This window comes from Sciurus carolinensis, chromosome 15, assembly GCF_902686445.1.
Source record: "Sciurus carolinensis chromosome 15, mSciCar1.2, whole genome shotgun sequence".
NCBI classification, from domain to species: Eukaryota; Metazoa; Chordata; class Mammalia; order Rodentia; family Sciuridae; genus Sciurus; species Sciurus carolinensis.
Window position 1 is genome coordinate 4,335,171 of NC_062227.1, and position 21,410 is coordinate 4,356,580.

General features: G+C 48.4%; 1 pseudogene; it reads right to left on the reverse strand.

Moving 5' to 3' along the window:
- Positions 1-512: 512 nt before the first annotated feature.
- On the reverse strand, positions 513-20,962 carry LOC124965744 (dynein light chain Tctex-type 3-like; annotated as a pseudogene).
- Positions 20,963-21,410: the final 448 nt, after the last annotated feature.

Below are 21,410 nucleotides of genomic sequence, written 5' to 3' on the forward strand. Positions count from 1 at the left end.
AATCATAATTGCTAATATAACATTAGTTGATAGGAAAAAAAAAAAAGAGCCAAACTACCTTCCATTAAATACTATGTACAACTAAGCAAGAGGAAGAAATAAAAAACTAAGAGGTGTTAGCTAATTCATTTCTTTTCTACATACATCCTTTTGTAGCCTTATTGCTCAAATATTTATCCCTGTTAAGTACTCTAGCTGAAAGATACATAATGATGTTAGTGAAAAGCTTGTGTAAGTGTAAGATTATATTTTTGCTGTCATGCCGTATTTCTGCATTTACTTTTTGCTAACATTCAGTTTTTCCTATGTCAATGATGCTGTATGGAATATGAGATCATCTGCCAACTCACAGTGAGACTGCTTGCTTATAATACTCGGTTTCTGTTGATAGCTTGGAAGCATACTGCACACTTGTCATCTAGCACATGAATAAGTAACTATTACTCTTGTTTAGAAAGGATATGCTGACAAATTCTTGAGTGAATGACTTTAGCCCAACATTTTTTAGCTGGTTACAGGACAATTGCAATGGCAAAAACATTGGCAATGCAGTTCATGGTTCGGTTCTCCCATCTTACCGTACAGGTCCCATCAGATGCGGTATCCCAAAACCGTGAGCTGGCCGTGTGAGCGCCCTATGCACTCCTCTGGACCACTGCGCAGGTCACAACGTGTTTATAAGCCTTTCCCAGTTTAACCAAATGTGTGAGGGATTGCTCCACTCTGCTTGCAGCCCACTGGTTGATGTTGTTCTGATTACAGTCCTCACCTCCTACGACCCCTCCACACACTCTTCCACCATATTGTCGGCTTCAGCATTGAGACCAACCTTATCACGGTGGCGGGGGTAGTCCTCGAAGGTGGCGCCGACTCTCTTAGTGCTTGCGTTCTTGATAATCGCCGTTCTGACTGGAGTGAGATGAAATCTTAGAGTGGTTTTGATTTGCATTTCTCTAATTGCTAGGGATGCTGGACATTTTCTCATATGTTGGATGGATGTTCTTATAGGAAAGAACCTGACTGGCCCACTCTGTATGCACATGGAAGATAGGCCACGGGAAAGTGGTGTCTGTCCACAAGCCAGAAAGAGGCCTGGCCAGAAACGCACCCTAGACTTGCAGCCTCCAGACTGTGAGAAAGCAAAGTGTTGCTGTTTAGGCCACCCAGACTGCGACTTTGTTAGCGTAGCCCTAAAAGACAGTCACGTGTGGATACAATGTATGAAGTATAATGTTATATCCTTTTTACACTCTCACAAGTACCATCAGTATTTTCAATATTTTATTGTGGCTGAGTTTTATTGTTTTGAGCATTACTTATCTTTACATTTGAAGTGTGTAGAAAGGTGAGTAAATAAAGATGTCTATTTAACAAAATGACTCATAGGAGAAGCTTACTGTAAAAATCAATTTATGTGCATTTTAACAGTATCTATATATGTATTTAATTTTATAGCTAATGCACATACATTTAGTAGTAGTGCTGTTCAGTGCTGTAACACACACACACACATAAGCATATATATATATGAAAAGTTCATGAATCTTATATACCAGAATGGAAGCAAAGACACAGTTTTCTCATTTTAAGAACCGTTCTCATTTTAAGAACTATAAAAATCTGAGGTGTGGTGGTGTATGCCTGTCGTCTCAGCTGCTTTGGAGGCTGAGGCAGAAGGATCACTTGAGGTAGGATAGAAGAAATAAGGAGACAAACAGAGAAGGAAAGTGAGGGGAGGGTCACAGCTTTAAATCTACACCCCATGAACACCCCCTGCACCCCAGGCCTGAATTCATTAGAGGTCCAATAAATTCTAGAGGACAGTCAGTCCTGGGCCTACACATGCTGTCCATTGCAGGATGTAGATTTAGACTAATTAAAAGGAGAGAGAGAGAGAGAGGAAGAGAAGGTGTGTGGGAAAGAGGTGGAGAGAGGGAGGGAGAAAGAAGAGGGGGAGAGGGGGAGGGGGAGCGGTGTGGTGTGGGGGAGAGAGATGGAGAGAGAAAAAGAGGTGGGAGAGAGGGACAGGGAGGGGGAGGGGGAGAGACAGAGAGACAGACAGATGAGACAGAGACAGAGAGAGACAAAGAGTGAGCGAGGCAGGTAAACCCCTAGGCTGTGGCAGCCCCAGCACCACCTATTACCAGGCAGGTCAGTTTGCAGAGAACCAGTCCACTGTGATCTGCTCTGTGCTCAGGGATCAAGGGACTGTGGCCACCCTGCTCCCTCTCTCTCTTCCTGCACCCTGCTGTCCCCCTGAACATCTCCTCCTTTACCTCTCTGCTTGTGCTTCTTTTGACACGTCCCGAAACTCCTTTCTACCTCATGAATTTGAGATCCTGCAAGGGTTGAGTTGAGGTCCCCCTTTTCCCTTCTGGGGACCTCCTGGCCCTCATCGGGGGACAACTGGAGCCCAGGAATTTGGGGCTGGCCAGGGCAGCATAGTGAGAACTCCAGCTCAAACAAAACCAAACCCCAAACCAGCCCGGCGGGTGAGGCTGGAGGTCGCGGAGGATGGTCCTCGCCCCCCGGAGTCTGGAGCTCAGCGTGGGGGGCGGCTCTCCCCGTGCGCTTTTCTCTGGGGTTTCTCCCCAGGTGGTGCTTCCTGGGCTTGCTTGGCTGGGTGTGCTCCGCCAGCCCCACCTTTCTCCTCTGCCACCGACGGACCGCGGGGGAAGCGCAGCCTCTGTCGTCTCTGGTGAGGCCTGGAGGCAGCTTGGACCCAGGGGTCCTCAGGACCCCGGCTCCGGTCTTTCTCTGACCAGCTCTCCTTTCCGTCTTAGCTGGCCTTTATAATGAATCATAACCTGTGGCCGCTCGCCCTCTCTTACCTGGAGATGTGACGGGGCTGCAGTTTCGGGTGTCAGCCTGGCAGGAATGGGGACACAGCTGCGCGCTCCCTGGCAGGGGCGCAGAGTGACAGGGGGCCCCTGCGTCACCATCAGGATGAAAGGGGATGAGGAAGAGGGGAAGAGGTGGCTTCCCAGAGCCCCTGGCAGGGGTGCCCCAGGGCAAAACAGACGTCAAGGTCAGTGTAAGGGCAAGATAGGCTCCGAGGCTGCTTCCCAGAAACCTGCAGCCGAGGGCCACGCTTCATCTGCCACCGCTATACACCTTCCTGGCAGGTGAGACTGCCCGGCGGTCCCCCTGGTCTTACAGGGTCCAGGCCCTTCAGGAGATTGTGGCCACTCACAGGTCAGGCTGTCTTCCTGTTGATCAGAGGTCCCTCCATGGGGTCACCTCTGGGGTGCTGCCTTTCCCACAGGACAGAGGAAGCTGATCCCTGGCGGGTGACAGGTGGTCAGCCTCTGCTTTCTCCTCCCCAGCTCTCTCCCTCTTCCCTCCCTGTGACCCTGAGCCTGAGGCCTCCATGGTGCTGAGGTGTCTTTCAGAGCAGCCATGACAGGAAGGGCTGTCTGAGCAGGAAGCTCAGCAGTGACCAGAGGGGAGCAAAGGCCACGGGGGCTTTCCTTGCCGCGTGTGTCTGTGCTGGCTGTTCTTGGGGCAGAAACAGCTCAACAAGCAGGTCCTCCGCATTCGGGCTGGTCCTGTCCATGGCCATCATCCGGGGAATTGTGGAGTGCCCTCTGCTCCCCCCCTGTGTGCCCCACTTCCAGCCTCTCCCATTATTATCTATGGCACCCAGCCCACGTCGCTGCAGTGCGTGAGGCAGGGACCCGCAGCCAGGAGGATGCGCACACAGGCAGCCCGTCAGCCTGCCGTTTCTTCCTTTCTGTTCTCCGTGTTGTACCTGAGGCCCAGTCCACACTCAGTTTCCCCCTGTATCTGAGTGTGGTCAGCTCTTCTTGGGTGGAGCACATATTCTTGGTTCTGGCTGAAATCCAGCCTTCCCCCTTGACCCTCCAGCCCCCCACCCTGCACCTTATTTTTGGGTCTTGCTGTGCCTTTAATGGCATTTGAATTCCTGCCTACACTCTGGTTCGGTAGACCGTGAGTTCTCTCTGCAACCTTTCCACCAAACTGCCTACAAAAATAGATGTCGGTTCATAATCAAAACTTGTCGGTCTGGGCTGGGGTGCAGCGCGGGGCTAAAGGACTTGCCTAGCATGCTAGATGCCCTGGGTTTGATTCACAGCATCAAACGAACCAACAAAAGACAGCATGCAATTGATGGTTACCTTATGCTCAAGGTGTGGAAGGAGGGGATTTCTACCAACTTCCTTGCAAACAGGCTTTTCAGCTGCACCTCAAAAGGAAAGGCCCTGCTCTCAAAGCCAAGGAAAAGATGCTCATTTCACTCCATTGTGAAATCGTGACCTTAGTTCAAAAGTGCAACTCCTGACAACTAGAAATCGGGCAGCCGTCACTGCGCTGGATGGCGGGCATTAGGGAAGGACAACATCGGACCCCTCTGTGGTTGGATTCCTGGGTCACTCAGCTGCCATTACCCACCCGTTCTGAACTATTCCCATGTTCTGGAGCTCAAAGGGACTATTTAGAAATAATGAGTATGACCACAAAGAATGCAGAGGCAGCCAGCACCTGAGGTCACAGAACAATGAGGATATTGAAAAGATGTGTTCCACATCTTCAGAGGGTTTAGCGCACTTAGAATTTTATATCCTTAAATTGTGGCTGGGCTGTTCGAGATTGAGGTGAGCCGGTAGGAAATCACGCCAGCACAACCTGAATAAAACCTTCTTTCTTAAACATTAAAAATGGTGCTAGGTGATTTGTGAATTAACCTGTGGAGATTAGCAACAATTTTTAAGACATAAATTTGAAAATTGAGATGAATAGTTTCTACTAAGAATAAGGGTATGGATTGATGAATTTTTATAATGTTGGTACATAAAACTAGGAAATAGAGCTTTTTAACTTTCAAAGTGAATCTTTAATTTTTTTTCACACATATTTGTGAGACTTACTCAGGGTAGAAAATAATGTTGGCTATTACAATCCCTCCCATCTTAAAACCTGTGTTGTAACTAATTACTCTCATTCCTCAGACTTTGCTTTAGGTCATCTCTGGAGGCTACCTGTATTGCTCTATTTTTTGTTACTACAATGAAACACCGGAGGTAGCTTGTTTAAAGAGAAAAGAGGTTTATTTTAGCTTATGCGTCTAGATGTACAAGGTCCAAACAGCACAGTGTGGGCTCTTTGAAGCACCTCCAGGCTGCATCACAGGGCAGGAATGCATGTCTGGGTGTCTGTGTGCTCTCTCTTCTCTTTATAAATACACTGCAGTTCAATCACGAGACCACGCTTAATGATCTAATCTAATCTAACCGAATCTAGGCACTTCATAAAGGCCCTGCCTCTGAACACTGTGATTGGATCAAGTTTCCACCTTCCTAATGCATTAGACTTTGAGGATTAAACTCCTGCACGTGTTCTGGGGGGCGGGGGGAAACCCTATTCAAACTGCAGCACTACCTTCTGGCTTTCTGTCCCCCGAATACCTTTCCTGGTTGCCCTCAGCTGCATTCTCTCAGCTTAGGGTCAGACTAAGGTTTGGCAAGAGCTGGTTCCATCCTGGGGCCATCTCCCCTCTTCTGACCTTCACCCTTGTTGACTCCATTCTGTGGAACTCACCCACCGGGCTTCACATTACTCGGGAAGCTGTAGCTCCTGTCTCTTCGTGAACCTGTCTCGCGCCCTCTCTGCCTATCTTGCGACAAGTCCCCACGCACTATTTCCTGTCAGGACGAAACAAGACGGTGTATCTGAATAATAGTACCCCACATACCATGAGCCCTTGCTGTGTCTTGGCACAAAGCTGAGCACTTTCTGTGCCTTATTTTCATTTGCCTCGCTTATCAGCCATCTGAGATAGTAATTATTAATATTGTCTTTTTTTTTTTTTTTTGCAGATAAGAAAGCTGAAGTTTAAAAGGTCAAGTAATTTTTCGAAAGTTGCTCAACTGGCAAGTCACAGAAATGAGATGCAAAATTTAGACCTGGCGGAGTCCAGCAGGCCTCACGCCTGGTGCCCTGGCATGGAACCGAGTGCTGAAGACGTGTGAGGGCTTGGTCAAGTGGTCATGGTGGTCGCTCTTATTTCGACCCTTGATTCACGCTCAGGTTCATGAGCGAGGGACACAAGGGATCTGCATGCTGTGGGTTTAGATAACGCTGTGACAAATCTCCTGTCCCCAGACACAGTCAGCTTGGCCAGAGTGAAACAGCAACAACCTCAGGTTTATCAAATGTTCTTTTCCTCGTTGCCAGGGAAACATCCCTGCCGCGAACCTACCGACAAGCTTCCCATGCCTTCGTCTTTCTGACGTTTGTGCTTCAGGGCCAGGGATATTTTTTCTTTGACAACGACAGCTCCATCCCTGCAGTTAACATCTTCCTTTCCCTTTTGTATTTGGCTTGGTGAAGCTGCCTCCATGGCTCCTGGTCGGAAGTTCTGGTCTTCAGGGCTTCTCCAGCTGGCCTTCTGTTGGTGGATCGAGTCAGTGTCTCCGCTGCCTCAGTGTCCGCCTCTGGGACGCTGACCTTCTCCTTGGTCCTACTTAGTAGCATTTCAGAATCCAGATACCCTGTGCAGGCCGCAGCTGCCCGCTGTCCCCCAGTGTGGCCTTCTGAGACTCACAGATGTGTCACGAGACCAGGAGGAAATGCGTGTGCCTCCGTTTCTGCATCAGTCTGTGGAGAGGAAAAACAGGATGGAGTTCAGTTAGTTACAGCTGTGCTTGCCGCCAATCGTCGCATGGAAGATGTGATTTCCTACCGAGTTGTCTCGATTTTCCTCTCAAAGGCTATTTTTTTTTTGGTAATGAAACCCAAGAACTCTTTTCCAGACTGATCAAAGTTCAGGAGCATGTTCTATAATTCACATAGAAAGAGGAGCCGGGCTAGTTTAAGAGAGCGTGCTGGTTGGAAAGGGAAATAAAAAGAACATCTCTGAGCTCGGGGGAGCGGGGGGGGGGGATTTAAACCAAATACACAGACAGCTTTCCAAACTGAGAACCCGCACTGTGCAACGTAGGCTCCGGGTAGCAGGAGCTCTGACACCCTGAGAGTCAAACGTACGTGCAGCAAGGGGTCTGGGATGGGACAGGCCACCTCAGGGCAGGGGTGTTGTGAAAGCCCTAGAGAAGGGCTGGGGATGGATGAGAGTCCAGAAGGAGAGGAAGGAGGGCACTCCAGATCTGTGAGAAGCCCCTGGCCAAAAGCGCTAGGAGGAATCGTAGCCTGAGAGTCTCCAGAGTGGAGGCTTCACGTGAAGCTCCCAGCTGCTTTCGTGGGCTCCCTGAGCCCCGGGAAGCTGTGAAGTATCATGCATATACAGATGCGTGTTCCTGGGAGAGAGTGCCAAGGAGTCACAGAGTGTTCAGGGCTCTTTCTGTGATCCAAGAATGATGATAAGAATCTATTTAAAATTTTCCCAATAATGTTCACAGGTGTTCAGTGAGGGAGCCCTAATACTTACCAAAAATACCAAGAAGGAAAAGCAAAGCTTCCTACCTCTTACTTTCCTTCCCTGTGCCGTTCCTTCTTTCTTCCTGTCCCCTTGCTAGTGTCCCCTGGTGAACCGGTCTGCTCATCTTTGGTAGCTGAAGTCCTCAGGGTCACCTCTGGGTTGATTCCCTACTCTGTCTTCCGCTCCCACTTGTTCTCGGGTTCAGTTTGGATGGCCGTTGACACCTTAGCGTCCACGTGCTGTGGGCTGGAGTTCTCAGGAGTGTCCTCCAGGCCAGTGTCTCCCCGTGATTGAAGTGGCACTTAGCTTTTCAGCCCTGGCCAGTGACTGAGTCATATCCATTCTTCCTGCAGAAATATGTCTGTATGTGTTTTCTTACTGTAATGCCCGTTCGGCTTTCCTAGCAGCAGTGATCTTGGCTTTGATTGACTGACTCAGGAAACAGCAGACTTGCCTTGGCTTTGAGGTAGGTTAGTGGACAGAAAGCCACCAGCTCATGCCAGGCAGTGGCTTGCAGTCTCGGGTCTTCCTGATCTCATCTGATGCCCCCTTATACCATGGGCTCGCGTGGCCATGAGGGCCAAGGCCGGGCACCTGCATACAGCCTGAGTGCAAGAGGCTGCGGCTTCTTGGACCCCTTTGCTGTCCTGTCAGCATGTCACAGAGTCCCTGCAGGTACACGTGACCAGCCTCATTCTCCAGCAGCTGCCTCTCAGTGATACACATCACGTAAGCTGTCAGTGAAATACAGGTGCTTGCTCTGGCACAGGGCATCAGCTGAGTTCTGGGTGATTTCGAGTGCATTTTAGAAAACTCCCGACAATTCCTCACATCAGTGTCGCGGGAGGATTGACAAACGTCCAAATTATCAGATGTCCCTGAAGCAAGTGAAAGGGTCTCAGAATCAGCTACCAATCTTCCCTTCCTTCAGAATATATATATATTTTTATTCTCATTGCTCAAATCCTTCTTATCATTGAAATTATTTCAATAGCCCCTCATGTGGCTTGCTGCTCATAGCTTCTCCTCTTCCTAATCCATCTGTACCCCAAATGATCCTGTATTAGTTTGCTTTCTGTTACTATAATAAAATACCAGAGGCTGGGTACTTCATAAAGAAAAGAGGTTTATTTGGTTTATAATAAAAATGGTCCAAACAGCAAGGCTCTGGCCCTGGTTGTATCACAGGAGAGAGAAATGGAAAAGGAACCAGACATGAGCAAAAGGGGTCAAGCGTGTGGGGTGATGTCCATTTATGATAACCCACTCTCTCAAGAACTAACTCACTCTGTGGACTAGTATTAATCCCTTCCAAGGGTGGTGCCCCTGTAACCTGAGCACTTTGCAGTAGGTCCTATTGCTTAAAGATTCCAACACCTCTCAATACCACCAGACTGGGGACTAGCACACACCCCTGGGGGACACACTCAAATCATACCCAAACCGCACTATGCCTTGTGAGTCCCCTGGAACTTCCTGATCATGTTCCTTCTCTGTTCAAAGATCTTCTGGAGGTGATATTAGCAATCCTGCTAACTGTGTGGGAATTGGGCATTTTGTCTACTCTCTTGCTGTGTTTTTCTGCAACCCAGCCAGGACAGGACATTATACCCTGTGCATGTTTCTGGGGTTAAAGGACCAGCACAGGTGAAAAGTGGAAGAGAGTTCGGGCATCCCTTGACCTGTCTGAGGCACTTGGATGTCCCACATGGTGCTGCGTGGGCCAGATGCAGTTTTTCATGATCTTTGAAGCTCCTGTGCTGAGTGTGGAACCTGATGCTTCTGAACGGAAAGACTTGGAAGTGAAGAGACCAAGATGTCTAATACCTCAAATGAGCCCTTGGCAGGAGGCGGGGACTTGGAGACTCCAAGAAGTACGCGTTTTGAGACCTGGGTCTAAAGACTCAGCAGTAAGTGATGAACACATGGCCTAAGGGGTGTGTGTGACAGAGGAGGATCTCACAGCTGGGGCACAGGGGTGGCTTTGGAACCCCATCAAACACAGTTATCTGGTCATATTGAAACCTGGACTGGAGAGGAGGGCTCTCAGCAGGAAGGCTCCGGAGAGGACTTTTACTTAACTGAGCTTGCTCCATCAAAGCAAGGTTGATCTCTGTGGAAAGTACATTTAAATTTTGTGAATTAGTCCCTAGCATAAATGATTATTTCTGATTTCTTTCCAAGGATAGACTTTGGCTAGAGATCAAGTAGGAGCAGAAAGGGAGAGGAGACAGTCCTCGGGGACCTTGTGTCCTGCTGCCTTTTGATCCATGTTTCACTGTCATGGTCGAGTGTCAGCCTGAATCCTACCCCTGGAACCTGTGAATGTGACCTTACTTGGAAAAACAGTCTTTGCAGATGTAATTAAGGCTCTAGAGAGGAGGTCATACTGGATCTGAGCAGACCCTAAATCCTGGGACAGGTGTCCTTGAAGAGAAGACAGGCACAGAGGAGAAGGCCACCTGAAGGTGACAGTGACCAGAGTGACTCAGGTGTGGCCAGGTGACTCCAGGACCCCAGAAGCTGGGCAAGAACAGGAGGGTTTCTTCCCCAGGACCTCAGGAAACATGGTCTTCCAACACCTTGACCTAGAATCCCCAGCTTCCAGCTACAGGAAACGCCTCTGGTTTCCATCGTCTGGTTGGGGGTACTTCATGACAGCAACCCAGAGACTCCTCCACATACCTGAGCTGGTCCACGCTGGATGTCCTTGCCACCTGTCCTTGTCACCTGTCCTTGCCACAGGCAAGCTTGCCAACATTGAGAGACTGCCTTTTATTTTCTCCTTAGAAATCTCCTTACTCATTCAAGGATTTAGCCCTTTATATTTTGAAAATGGTTTCCCTAATAGGGATTTTTTTAAAAAAACAGATGTCAGAAAAGATGTCTGTGCTTTGAGTTGACTTTGCCTCTCCAAATTATGACGATTTGGGGGAAAACCTTCAAGGAGCTCTGCTGCGCCCCTCACCGGGGTGGTCCATTCTAGAAGCATCTCGTGTGTATCTGCAAGCCATTTTAAGTTCTGCTTGTGGGGTGAGCATGTTCAGCTTCATGTCACCATGAACCTGTGAGGACCTGCCGCCTCACCCCTGGCGAGTGAGTCCTGTGCTCCCACCTGTCGCTGTTTGCACGGTGATTTAGCTCAGTGTCGCGTGGCTTCTGCTGTAATCGAATGTGAGAGTCTTAAAAGCCATTTGGGAAATGTAAGAAGGAAAAGCTGTGCAGAGTCCACTTTTCCGAGCATTTTACCTCTATGAAAATTTCTCTGAGCTCAGTGAGATGGAAGGCCCCAGGTCCCCTTCAAGCTCCCGTCCCTGCTGCAGATTCCGGGTGTCGGTGGAATCCGCCTGCCCAACCTGGAGATGCCTCAGCAGCTCAGGAGCAACGTCCCCTCCCCCAGGAGGCGGGGGAGCCCCTCCACGTGCTGGGGCTCTGGCCTGGCCTCCTGCAGGTCCGTGGGAAGTGGCTGCGGGTCGTGGGTGCACAGAGCAGAGCGGCAGCCAGCATGGGAGTGGCTCAGTCCTGGGGCCCCTCGGCCTCACCCAAGCAGCACCGTGATGCTCCCGGTGGGCACGGCCGGACTGCTCCCAGAACTGCACGCTCCTTGGGGGAAGGACCCCCACGCCCCCTGGGCCCCTCTTTCTTGAACGTGCATCTAAAGCAGGGCAGTCCCTTCTCGAGTCAGCATGTGTCAGCTCCGGACGCCTGTCTCTTCCTCTGGAGCACCCACCTCTGCACACAGGCAGGTGCGTGAGACCTCCCCGCAGGTGGGTGCCCGGAGGCTGGAGACGCTCTTCTGTCCCCACTGCCCTGCTCTGCCGCCCTGCAGGCAGCCCTCTGCACCACCGGAGCTTGTCCGTCACCAGGGGTGCTCTGGGACCAGACCCTGCTCTGGCCTCGGGGGAGCCCGCGCTTGCTCACCAGGCTCAGCGTCCTCTCTCACGGCTGCACACTGAGGCCCTCTGAGGCCCACTGGCCGGGCTAGTTGAGTGCTTGAGGGTCGTCGCCACTGGGCACACACTGCCCCAAACAGCAGCCCCCATTCTCCCTGGGTCCTGGGAGAGGAGTGCGCGTCACCAGCTCACTCTTCCCATCTCTTAGGCCCCTGTCAGTCTATCTGTAACTCTGGTCAAGGCCAGGGAGCAGGCCTCAGAGGCACCTGGACCCTCCCTCCCCAGGGCTCCGTGTTCCTGGAAGAGAGGTGGCTTTGGCTCAGCTGAACACACCCATCTTACGCTGGAGCCGTCACTGCCTACAGGCTCTGTGTGAAGACAAACCACACTCTGTCCTTTTGGGGTAGGTGGACTGCAAGATGTCACCCAGCTCAGCCCACTGGGCCTCATTCCCTGTGAACCTGATCCTCCTGAGGTGGCCGGGACCTGTGACTCCCTGCTAAGGATGAAACTGCGTGCCGGGAGAGGCCTTGCCTCTGAGTTAGGTCTTGGGGAGGCCGTGGCTTCCCTCTTGAGGCCTCAGCTTCTCCTGCCCCACCCCCACCACTCATTTGGTGTAAAGGGAACCAGCTGCCATGTTACCAGAAGCCCTAGGAAGAGACCTGCATGCCAAGGAACTGAGGGCTTCGCCCGGCCCCTGACAAGGTCCCAGGCCTTGTCAACAGCCCCATGAGTCAGCTGAAGCTGGACCTCTTCTAGCTCAACCTTGAGCCAGTCACAGCCTTGGCCAGCGTGAGCTGCAGCCTGTGAGGGAGCCGAGAGTCAAACCACTGAGCCGCGCTCACTCCTGACCTACGGAAATTGCAAGACAACAGGTATTTGATTTGATTCGCTAAATTGGGGGCTCGTTTATATGCAACAATAGATCACTAGTATATGATCACTCTAGGTCTTCTGAGTCTCCAAAGGGAGATGCAGTTGGTGACTTTTGGGTGCCCTCCCAGGTACAGGCCTCGCTGTCTTAATAAACAGTGGCTGGGGAGATAGCTCAGTTGGTAGAGAGCTTGCCTTGCATGGACAAGGCCCTGGGTTCAATCCCCAGCACTACAAAAACAAACCAAAAAAACCAGCCTCTTAGACGCATGTAATTGTGCACAAGATTCTTAGCTTTCCTGGTGCCCATTTCTTCATTTATAAAATGATGATAATAATACCACCTTCCAGATTGAGCCTGCTGGAGGTGCAAAAGAAGGAAAGGGCCACTATCTTCCTTTCCCTAAGCCTATGCTATTGCAAATCATCAGTTAATCAGAGAATTCCTAACAAGCCAGAACACATCCCTCAGGTGGGTAAGAGAGGCCCTGCCAACTGTCTGTCCTGTGTGTGTCCGTTTGGGCCGTGGGGACTTGCCATTTTGGCAGGTCGAGGATGTCACCGTACCAACCAGAGAGCCTGGCAGGGAGATGCCCAGTGACATACTTACAATTTGCTTCAGCCTCTGAGTAATTACGTTTCTTCTTTGTGCTACACTATAAGCTTTAACCGTCGAGTGGAAAATTCCTGCAGCTTCTTAGCACCGCCCCTCTGAAGCTCTCCCGGCCTGGTCAGGCAGAGCTGGGGCCTCCTCTGTGCCCCCTCCTGGTTTGTGATGCTCCGCCCGCTGGACACGTTGTTGGTCTGTGTGTCATTCTCTTCCACTGGCTGGGCACTACCCCAGACACCAAGCTGGGCCACACCGTGGCACCAGAACCCAACACAGAGATGGCGCTCTGCCGGTGTTTATGAACTGGGGATGTCAGAGAACACCCGGGTCCATTTTCCCTCCCAGCAAACAACATAGCACGGCCGTTCGCATTCTTTGCTGACTGTGCATTGTGTTTTCAGGGTCTGGCAGAGAATATATATGTCTACTTTACCTAGTTCTTTTTTTTTTTTTTTTTTCCCAAGGCCGAGAACCAAACTCAAGGCCTTGTGCGTGCTAGGCAAGCGCACTGCCTCTGAGCTAATTCCCCAACTCCCATGTCTGTTTTATTTGGTCGTTTTTATTTTGTTTATTTATTTTTTGGTGCTGGGCTTGAACTCTGGGCCTCACACAGGCTGAGCACACGTTCCTCCGCAGGGCTGTGCCCACGGCCTCATCTATGCCTTTTTAATTGCAAAATTCCTAACAGAGTTTCCCCCCGGAATTCAGTAGCCCCTGGGACAGGAGAGGACAGAAGAACTCTCCTCCCCGTTCCTCTCAGAGTTCCTCCTGCTCGCCTCTCAGAGCAGTTCTGCCCACAGCCTTGGTACTAGGCCAGCACACCAGGAGCAGCAGGGAAACCTGTTATGCAAGACACTTGAACTTGACCGTGAGGTAGCAAAATAGGTTCTGAGTGGATGCTTCCGTCTGAGAGATGAAAATCAAACTTTAAAGCCATCTCTCAGAGCAGCGCGGGCTCTTGGCTGGAGTGCCCGAGGCACCTAAGGAAACAACCCTGATTTTAGAAGCAGAAGATCTGGAAGCCAAAGAAACTCAGGCCAGCTGGGTCTTTTCCATGTGCCCAAGGGTGGGCTTGGGTGCTGCTCTTTCTGTTAAACTAGCTCTCTTGAGCATGATCCCTCTGGGCCCGATTTTGTCATCTTCAGAATATATTTTCTAACTATTTTGAGGGTTGTTGAAAAATTAGACAGTAGCATGATATTTTGCTGATTGTAGGACTCCTGACATTCATTTTTTATTATTTCCATTTTTATTATTTTTCCGCAATTATTAAATTTGAATTATTCAAATTATTAAAATTTCAATTTATTCAAATTATTAAATTTGAATGCCCAAATTCAGCTGGGAGAAGAGGTGAAGTCCATTAAAGAAAGAGCTCACATGCCTATCTTTTAAATTTGAGAATGCCCTCCAAGTGGGAGGTGGTGTCCTGCCTTACAGGCTGTGGGGAGGCCCTGCACGTGGCTGCTGGTCTCTCCCTGTCAGGCTGCCGGCAGCTCAGCCAGGGGCCACTGTCCTTTCTTTTGATGTTGATTTGGCAGGAAGAGGTGATTACATTGCTCCCAGTGAAAATCCAGGTCGGTGGCATTTGATCCCTTGCTGGGGAATGCACTGGCCCCTCTCTCCTGGGCCGGTCTCTGCAGGGCTGCAGGGAGGCTGGAATGGAGCAGTTGTGAGCAACCTCATGAGTGCAAAGGACTATGGTTATTTTCTGAGGGTCCATAATAATTCTGCAGGCCGAAACCAGACCCAAGAGCAACAGAGGCCAGCACTGCCACAGGATGAACATGCAAGTCCTGAGGGTTTGGTTCAGAGGGAAGTTAAATGAGCCGACTATGGACTGCGTGTTCCCGGTGGGTCGAGAGCAGGGTAGGCGAGGCCAGAATCCCTCTTCAATCATGACGCAAGTACAGACCCTCCTTCCAGAGAAAGGAGGAGCCTTCTGCTCCCAGCCTCAGGGTCCTGTAGAACCCAGGGGCTCTCCGGTGAGCCCAGAGGCAACAGTTCTCAGCCTCAGTAGAAAGAGTTCATGAAGTTTCTAGAAAAGCTGGATGCAAGTCCTTCCCCTGCGCTACCTAATTACAGGGAGTGAAGAGCTGAGTCATGTGAGCCTGTGTGAGCTGTCTGAGAACCAGAGCCGTGTTGGACAGTGAACTTGCCCGTCCCTGACCTTCATGTTGTCTGTTGATTTGTTTAAAGATAATTTTAATTTTATGGAAGTTAAACATGCCCAAGGCTTCAGAGGTTGGTTAATAAAAGCAGCCCCCCCAGCCGTCTGACCCCACGCTCCTCTTTTAGGTGGTTTCTTGTGATTTACCTCTTCACAGCTAAATGAGGTGATGGATTTCTACACCTTGTTCTTTCTTTTTTTAATTTTTATTTTTGGAATTTTATTTAGTGTTTCGTTTTGCTCCTTCTTTCAGGCTTCCATCAGCTTCCTTGCAGACAGGGGAGAGTCTCGTCTGCCGCGTCCCCTGTGCTCCCTGCACCTCACTCGCGTAGCAAGGTGACTTTTTCTGGCCACACTCACATTCTGTGCTTTTCTGAACAGGTTGAACCTTGGCTGGAACCACAGCAAAAGCTGCTATTACATTTCTTTTCGCTTACCACACTGTTTTCCAGGAATTAGTAAATGTCTCATTCTAGAATTTTCCCTGGACTCTTGGAGTCTATGTTTTAGTGTCCCCACGCCCTTACGTGGTTGTGCACACTGCGTCGCGTGCAGCTGGTGGGGGTCTCCACCCCCGGCTCTGTCACAGGCTGCAGGGGGCTGCTCAGCGGTTGCTTCCCCTCCTGCTGTCTGCAGAGCTCCTCTCTTGGTCTCTGGCGTTGGATGCCCACTTTCCTGGGTCCTGCTCCTTCCCTCCCCTGCGGTGCTTTCTTGTCCTGGTGGAGTAAGCGCACCCCACAGGAACATCTGAAAGTGTCTCCATGATCCTCTCACATCTGAGTCACATTGCTAGATCAGAAATCCTTTTCCCTCAGAGACTGAAAACAACGCTCCTTTTCCTTCTACCATCCTCACTGCTGCTAAGAAGCCTGAGCTCACTTGATCCTCAGGCCTTTTAGAGACATTTGCTTTCTTTTCAAGAGCTCGTGTGGTGCACTTGATGGATCCTTTCATACCAGAGTCCCAAGCCCTAGAAGAGAAAATTTCACTTCTTTTTTTTTTTTTTTTTTTTTTTATCATATCTTCTTTTCCTCTTTTCTTTCTTTGTGGAACTGTGATAAGATTGACACAAGCCAGGCATGGTAGCGCATGCCTGTGATCCCAGTGACTTGGGAGGCTGAAACAGGAGGATCGCAAGTTCAAGGCCAGCTTGGGCAACTTAGTGAGATCCTGTCTCAAAATTAAAAAGGACCAGGGGTGTAGCTCAGGGGTAGAGCACCCCTGGGTTCAATCCCCAGTACCAAAAACAAAAACGAAAAAACCCAAAAGATTGGCATTGGATATTCTGGAATGATCCTCCAGGCTCACTTTCCAAGTTCTTGAAGTACAGGATGGAAGAAGGTCTCCATTGCAATTTCACAGTTGTCAACAGGACAGGGCACCCAGCTGCCAATGAAGGCAATGGAGAGCAGCCGGAGGGAAGGAGCCGGTGGAAAGCTCTGGATCCTTTGCTCACATCCAGTTTCTGCCCAGCTCTAGGACTTGAGCCCCCAGGGCAGCCAAGGTTTCTCACACAGTGGGTGACATTAGGGGCAGACTGATGAGACCCCACGTTAGAACGTGGTGGAGTTCAGAAGTGACCTGTGTGTAGGCCTGCTAAATACAGAAGAGGTGGAGAACCGTTTGGGAAAAGAAAGAAAACAATCCCCTTTTCCTTGGATCACACTGTTCTCCCTGGTACAAATATTTTTCTCTCTAAACCTTCCCAATTCATGATATCACTTCAACAGGAGGAAAAAGTAAACAAACAAACAAACAACAACAAAATAACAAAACACAAAAGCCAAGTGCTGACCAATGCCCCAGACCTGGAGGGCCCATCGTGAGCGAGAACTGCAGGGAGGCGGCTCACTTCTTGAAGATGACACAAAAGTGTGACAGCCTTGGAACGTACTTGACCTTATCTTTAATTGGCTTGCAATGAGCACTGTATTCTGAGTTAAGAATGTGGGTCTATTTCCTTTAACCCAGTAAAACGTCTCTTAAATACCCGACAGCAAATACCTCTTCACAAAACATGTCCCCCTGATAGAGCCAGGAGCAGGAAAGAAGCTGGTAGTTAACCTGAAAGAAATTGCTAAAGGCTCTGATAATCATCACAAATGTTTTGAATAGAGTCTCTTGTAAAGTAAAAAAATAAAAATAAAAAAGATTCAAAATTCTTTAAGAATGTGATTTCTCAGACCAGAGATCTTGCATCTTATAGAAGAAAAAGTAGGTTCAGATCTTCAACATGTTGGCTTAGGACCAGACTTCCTCAACAGGACTCCCACAGCACAAGAAACAAAAGCAAGAATCAATAAGTGGGATAGATTCAAACTAAAAAGCTTTCTCTCAGCAAAGGAAACTATCAGCAATGCGAAGAAAGAGCCTACAGAGTGGTAGAAAATCTTTGCCAATCATACTTCAGATAGAGCACTAATCTCCAGAATCTATAAAGAACTCAAAAAACTCTACACCAAGAATACAAATAATCCAATCAACAAATGGGCTAAGGAAATGAACAGACACTTCACAGAAGAAGATCTACAAGCAATCAACAAACATATGGAAAAATGTTCAACATCTCTAGTAATAAGAGAAATGCAAATCAAAACCACCCTAAGATTCCATCTCACCCCAATTAGAATGGCGATTATCAAGAATACAAGCAACAACAGGTGTTGGCAAGGATGTGGGGAGAAAGGTACACTCATACATTGCTGGTGGGCTGCAAATTAGTGCAGCCACTCTGGAAAGCAGTGTGGAGACTCCTTAGAAAACTTGGAATGGAACCACCATTTGACCCAGCTATCCCACTCCTTGGCCTATACCCAAAGGACTTAAAATCAGCATACTACAGAGATACAGCCACATCAATGTTCATAGCTGCTCAATTCACCATAGCCAGATTGTGGAACCAACCTAGATGTCCTTCAATTGATGAATGGATAAAGAAACTGTGGTATATATACACAATTAAATATTACTCAGCCATAAAGAATGATAAAATTATGGCATTTGCAGGCAAATGGATGAAATTGGAGAATATCATGCTAAGTGAGATAAGCCAATCTCAAAAAAACAAAGGAAGAATGATATCGCTAATAAGTGGATGATGACACATAATGGGGGGTGGGAGGGGTTAGTGTTAGGGTTAGAGTTAGAGTTAGGGAGGGGGGCAAGAATGGAGGAAGGAAGGACTGTATAGAGGGAAAAGAGGGGTGGGAAGGGTGGGGGGAAGGGAAAAAATAACAGAATGAATCAAACAACATTGCCCTATGTAAATGTATGATTACACAAATGGTACGCCTTTACACCATGTGCAAACAGAGAAACAACATGTATCCCATTTGTTTACAATAAAAAAAAAAGACTGTGATTTCTACACTGATTGATGATAAATTAATATGTAGGTATTGATTTTTTTTTTTTTTTGAGATGAGTCTTGCTATCCCAGGAAAGGAAAATCAGCAACTTCTGAGATCAGGAAAAGGACCCATAAATGGGACAAGAGCTTTTCACTGACGTTTCTGTTCCTCGAGGTTTGTGTCTATTCAACCAGATGGTAGAAGAGGACATGTCAAACATACACTTCCCACTGGTATTCCCGTGTTCCATGGAAACGCACCATAGTCACCAGTACCAGCAGACCTTTCTATGAGTCCATGCAAGGCCTACCAATTTGACATCACTCTGTTGATGATTGTTGATGCGAGAACTTTTCCATCTTAGTTTTTCAAGAATTTTAATTCAAGGTTCCATTTTCATCTTAGAATCATAAAATTTTAGTGCACAAAGGGACTCTAGCGGTCCTCGAGTCCACCTTCATCTTTCCGCTGGGGCAGCTGGCTCTGGACAGCTGGAACTTCTCTCCCACGTTAGTGAGGGCAAATGACCTCCAGGCCCAACTCCTCCAAGGGCTCTGCTGCCCAGGGAGGCCTTGGTGTCTGGCTCGGCACCCATCCGCTTCACCGAGGATCAAGCATGCTTACTCCAGGGGTGGATTTCAGGATGTCCCAACCAGAGCAATCAGGCGCAGGCATGCGGAGCCTCTGACTTCCGTGTCTGTTGTCACAATTTTCTTTTGATGCTCTAATTGTTCTAAAACTCAAAAATACATGCAGAATTCCTTTCAGATGAAACCAAGTCAGTAATGGACACAGGTAGGACCAGAGGCGAATGAGGGAGAGGTTTGGGGAGCATCTGCAGCGAGCAGCCCACGCTTCGTATGCCAGCCAGTGGCTGAGACTCACGTGGGGCAGAACTCAGTGTCCTTCCGCGTCCTTCCAGTTGTGAGGCAGGTGTGGGGAAGAGACGCGGAAGGCGTGACTCCCAGAGGGGTGTGCATAGCGCCCTCAGCCGAGCAGACAGAACCCTGCTGCGTCTCCGCAGGCGTGGATGTTCACGGAGGAGCTCTGCCTTCAGCCTTTGGAGAAGCAACTTTATCTTTAGTTCTTTACCCCATGGTATAAGGGTACCAACAGGGAGAAGTCAATCATTAGTCCTTACGTGCCCTCATGAGCTGGCTTAATGAAACAAGCATGACTGGTTAATAGTACTGCTGGATGCCAAGCAAAGCAAAGAAGCCAAAGAACTTTTCCAGAAACCCTCAGAGCCAATTGAGTATAATGGATGCGTGCAATTAGCAAGCTCTTTAAATAAAATGTGTCACAGGAACTCGGTGGTGGTTTGTCCCCCAGGCTTGGGGTGCTGGAAGCTTGGTCCCCAGCTGGGTGATGTTGAAAGCGTGTAGAATCTCTAAGAGGTGCGGCCTAGTGGAAGTGGGTGAGGTTGTTGGAAGTCCTGCCCTGGGAAGAGATTATAATGCAGTTCTCATGGGGCCCTGGTTAGTTCCTGTGAGAGTGGGTTGTTTAAAAAAGTAAGCCTGGTCTCTGAATCTCTCTGACTTCTTACTGTGTGATCTCTCTAAGCATGTGGTCCTGCCCCTGGAATGTCACCTACCATGAGGCCCTTAACAGAGACCTAACCAATGGAACCACCCAATCTTGGACTTTAGTTTCCAAAACTTGTGAGCTAAATGAACATCTTTGCTTTATAAGTACCTAACTTCAGGCATTTTGTTATAGCAACAGGAAATAGACCAATACACTTTACTAGGATATTTAAATGAGATCATTATCATTTATTAAGATTATCTAAAGCATCTTTTATAGAAGAACTGGTTGTATCTATAGAAACTAGCTTAAACATTTAACCATTAACTATTGTTTTGTAAGTAACTCTAAGTTTTGTACTTTTGGTTTTAGAAATAGATGTATTTGTGGTGAGTAAAACTCCATTGTGTAGATATACCACATTTCCTTTGTCTATTCATCAGTTGATAGGTATCTGTGCTGGTTCCATAACTTGGCTACTATGAACTGTGAAGCTATAAATACTGGTGTTTCTTTATCACTGTAGTATGATGGTTTTAGTTCTTTTGCCTAAATACCAAAGAGTGGGATAGCTGGGTCATATGGTGGTTTTATTTCTATTCTTTTGAGGAATCTCCATACTGCTTTCTAGGGTGGTCGTACTAATTTCCAGTACCATCAACAGTGTGTGAGTGTATCTATTTCCCATGTCCTCTCCAGCATTTATTATTATTTGTATTCTTGATGATTGCCATTCTGACTGGAGTAAGATGAAATCTCCATGGAGCTGTTTTTTTTTTTTTTTTTTTCTCTTTAAACTTTTGTTTCAGTGGGTCTCAAATTCTGTGACAGATTTTTGGTCAAGTTGTTTCCATTAAAAGTACTGATTTTGAAAACTAACAACTTAAAACTACCACATACACACACACAAACAAAACATTCTCCTCTCCTTCTGAAGATTTTTCCATGCATCTTGATCATCAACCAGTCTTTTGCTATTAGACTTAAATGGCTGATTGGGACCATTCTTCCACTGCTGATTAAGACCAGGGTGGCAGGTGTTGGGGTAATATTCATTACCCTTTTGAGCTTGGTGGTCTTGCCAGCTCCAGCAACCTTCTTGTTCACTGCTTTGATGACACCCACAGCAACTGTCAGCCTCATATCACCAACAGCAAAATGACCCAGAGGGGGACAGTCAGAGATGCTCTCAACACACATGGACTTTCCTGGAACCATGTCAACCATCACCAGACTTCAGGAATTCAGGACCATTTCCTATCTTCTTACCAGATGGCAATCAATCTTTTCTTTGACCTCAGCAAACTTGCAAACGATGTGAGCTGTGTGCCAATCCAGTTCAGGGGCAGAGCCAGCACTGATTTGGTCCGAATGGTTCAGGATATTCACCTGAGCAGTGATTATCTGCTTCCATTGCTGGGTCATTTTTGCTGTCGCCAGCAACATTGCCATGACGAACATCTTTGACAGACACCTTCTTGACAGCGAAGCCCACGTTGTCTACAGAAGAGCTTCACAACGCATTTCAACGGACTTTACTTCAGTTATGACATTGACTGGAGCCAAGGGGACCACCATGCCAGGTATGGGA